The sequence below is a fragment of the Equus asinus genome, chromosome 22, assembly GCF_041296235.1.
Source record: "Equus asinus isolate D_3611 breed Donkey chromosome 22, EquAss-T2T_v2, whole genome shotgun sequence".
NCBI classification, from domain to species: domain Eukaryota; kingdom Metazoa; phylum Chordata; class Mammalia; order Perissodactyla; family Equidae; genus Equus; species Equus asinus.
In genome coordinates this window covers 56,757,464-56,761,100 of record NC_091811.1, presented here as the reverse complement: position 1 = coordinate 56,761,100, position 3,637 = coordinate 56,757,464, and the positions used below count along the sequence as shown (strand labels likewise).

At 38.3% G+C, this 3,637-nt stretch overlaps 1 pseudogene; it reads left to right on the top strand.

Moving 5' to 3' along the window:
- The first annotated feature begins 2,217 nt into the window (after window positions 1–2,217).
- LOC106842358 (olfactory receptor 10A7-like) lies at window positions 2,218–3,387 on the top strand (annotated as a pseudogene).
- The last annotated feature ends 250 nt before the right edge of the window (window positions 3,388–3,637 follow it).

Below are 3,637 nucleotides of genomic sequence, written 5' to 3'. Positions count from 1 at the left end.
TTTTATTATCTAGACAAATGATGGAGTATTTTTAGAGCCTTAAGTTTAGAATTTTTGCAAAATGCGGGTAAGCATGATAATGCATATGAAGGTTTTTATATGCTTTGTTAAATATACCAGGAATAATGATGTTGTTGTTATTACTGATGATGAGAATAGTATAGAAGCAGGTTTTGCAACAGTGTTGAGAAAGTAATGATCACAATCACTGTCACATCTGTCACCTATTATTCTGGGACTTCAAGGAGCACAGACAGCCTAGGATCATCAAATTTCCTTTCCTTTTGCTATTGATGATATTGGTTTGAGAACTACAGTAAGCAAAGTAGACAGATGAAATATTACCAAAGTATGTATCTTTAGAGTTAGAATTAAAACACAGAATCTTTCAAATGGGCCACTTGTTTCAGATTAAATCTATAGGTTGTGAGTTTTAATCTCTTTACTTTTAGATTAGAAATCTATTTTAAATATAACTTTGACTATAAAATAACCTAGTTAAGTTTTTTCTGAATTAAATTTGAAAAATTAATTATAGAATAATTGATCCAACATTTGAAAAAAATGAAACATTGTTCAGCTCAGCTCCAATGCAGCATTATGAATAATTGGTTTTCCAACATATGTTTCTGTTAGGTATGCTATCGCTAAGTGAGACCTGTACAGAAAATATTTATATAATTCTACTTTTGGTCAAAATATTTCACTCTAAATAAGATATAGTGTTTGAGTTCATAATAGTTGAATTAGTACTTTTATGACTGGACTTTTAGTGGACACACAATAGTAAGTGACTTGCTCTCGTTGCCAACCATGCTCTTTGGAGACTGACAGCCTGTTGAGATTTCAGCTAAACTACTCCGTAATATCACTGACTCAGTATCCATTTTGTGTGTCCAAGTGGCCTGCAGAGGCCTTGGACTGACATTAAGCTGTCCCTTGAGTGCATAACCTAAATAACAGCGCATAGAGTCACAGATAGACGTAAGTTCCTGATACGACTCCCTGACTGCCCTTGAGATAAACAGTCTCCCCTGCCTCCAAGGGCTTCCCCTTGTGCACCTCTTAGATAAACCCTGGTGGAAGCATACCCAGGCCTTGCTCTTTTGGGTTTGAATTGACCAATCTGGCTATAGCCAAGAATCCCCAAATTACTCCGCCCTTTGCCCCTGATAAAGGCATGTGCCCCAAGTCCTGCCATATTCTTTCTGCCTGCAACCTTCCCTCACTTCCCTATGTGGTTCCTCGAGGTGTGTCCTGTACCTCCTCCAGGACCTGTGAGAAATAAACTTCTCTATTTCACTTTCTCTTACAGTGTTTTGTTAAATCACAGGTCACCATCCTACATCCCTGGGCTCTACTAAACAAGCGTTAATTTAACAAAGTCTCAACACATTGGGAAGCAGAACTATTTTGATGGATGGGAAGTAAAAAGAGTGTTAGAAGCAGGACTTCCCTATTGCAAGTCAAATTTGTTCAGAAGTTTGTTTTCAAGCCCAACTCAAGTGATATGATTAGACTTATGTGCATAATAAGAAATGGAGGCCCAGTGAAGCGAAATTATGTTCAAGAGACAATATCAAAAATCACATAAATTAGCAATCTCATGAAGACTACAGGAAAACACCAAAATCATAAGCATATGTTATATTTATGTATTTGTTTACTATGTTTATATACTGAGTTTATCTCATATATACATATATGTGTGTGCATGTATATGTATATAAATGTATATATGTATAATTATGGTGGATGGAATGGTGTAAAATGTACTCCGTTCAGTACAAATATGTCATTTATATAATCAAAGATTGGAAAAGTCCAACTAGCTCATAATTTATCTTTTGCACTCTAGATTTCTTTTTAAAAATTATTAGATGATTCTATTTTAATTATCTGTCTAAACTCTTTATATTTAATCCTGAGAAATAGTATGCCTCTGATGAAGAACACGAGCTGTAGGCTATGACCACTGATGGAAGCAAAACTGCATCTAGATGATCAGCAATTAGTAGGATTCGTGCAAAATGTTTCTTTTCCCTTGATTTTATGTTATCATACATGTTCTCTCTGCTTCAGAGAAGTAGAATGATATGACACTGAGAACAGAGACGCATTTATGGATTGTACTGATATTGTTGAGATTATATCTATATTCAAAGACTATCCTTTGATTCACATAGTTTGATTCTTAGAGAGAAACTAGTCTAAGACATGACTTGTGAAAATAACACCCGAGTCACTGAATTTATTCTTCTTGGTTTTACAAACAATGCTGAGGTGCAAGTTTCTCTTTTTGTTTTGTTCATCTACACAGCCACCTTGTTGAGCAACTTCCTTATTGTAACAGTTACCAGTGTGGATCCTGCTCTTTACCCACCCATGTATTCCTTTCTCTGAAACCTATCACTTCTTTTTTTTTTTTTTTTTCTTTTTTTTTTAAGATTTTATTTTTCTCCTTTTTCTCCCCAAAGCCCCCCGGTACATAGTTGTATATTTCGTTGTGGGTCCTTCTAGTTGTGGCATGTGGGACGCTGCCTCAGCGTGGTCTGATGAGCAGTGCCATGTCCACACCCAGGATTCGAACCAACGAAACACTGGGCCGCCTGCAGCGGAGCGCGCGAACTTAACCACTCGGCCACGGGGCCAGCCCCGAAACCTATCACTTCTTGAAGTCTGTTTCACCTTAGTCATGGTGCCGAAGATGCTGGTAGATCTAGTGTCCTGAAGGAAAATCATCTCTTTTGTAGCCTGTGGTACCCAGATGTACTTCTTCTTCTTCTTTGGTAGCTCTGAATGTTCCCTCCTCTCTATGATGGCTTATGATGACTGTGTGGCCATCTGTAACCCTCTCCAGTATTCAGTCATAGTGAGTAGGCCCGTATGATGGTGGATAGCCATAGTCCTTTTGATGTCTAGAGTTCCTGTCTCTGTGCTACAGACAACTTAGATAATGGCCCTTCCTTTCTTTGGGTCAAACACTGTAGACCACTTTTTTTCTGATGGTCCCCCAGTGTTGAAACTAGTCATTCAGGATATGACCACATATGAAATTAAGCACCTGCTTCCACACTCCTATTTATTATGTTTCCCTTTTCCCTTATTTTGGTCTCCTACACCCGCATTAAGACAACCATCCTGAGGATTCCCTCTGCTACTTGTCACCAGAAGGCATTCTCCACTTGTTCATCACACTTCATTGTGGTATCCATTTTCTATGGAACAGCCAGCTTGACCTACCTATGGCCCAAATCCAACCAGTCCCCTGAAAGCAAGAAGCTAGTGTCATTGTCCTACACTGTCATCACTCCTATGTTAAACCCCATCATATACAGCCTAAGGAACAACGAAGTGAAGGGGGCAGTCAGGAGGACAATCACTTGAAAAGTCTTGCAGAAGTTAGATGTGGTATTAGTCCTATTGTGTAGAGTTTCTCTAAAGAAAGTAGGGACAGCAGAACCCAAGAATAATAGCTAAAAGGAGGAGAAGATTTGCTCTTATTTTTTCGGTGTCACTTACTATGGTGGGTGGCTCTAAGTATCTCAGAGTCACAGCAAGAAACATTTGGTACTTTCAGATTGGAATAATTGAGAAAATCTTTATGAGGGGACTATTTACAAATTGGGGAGTGGGG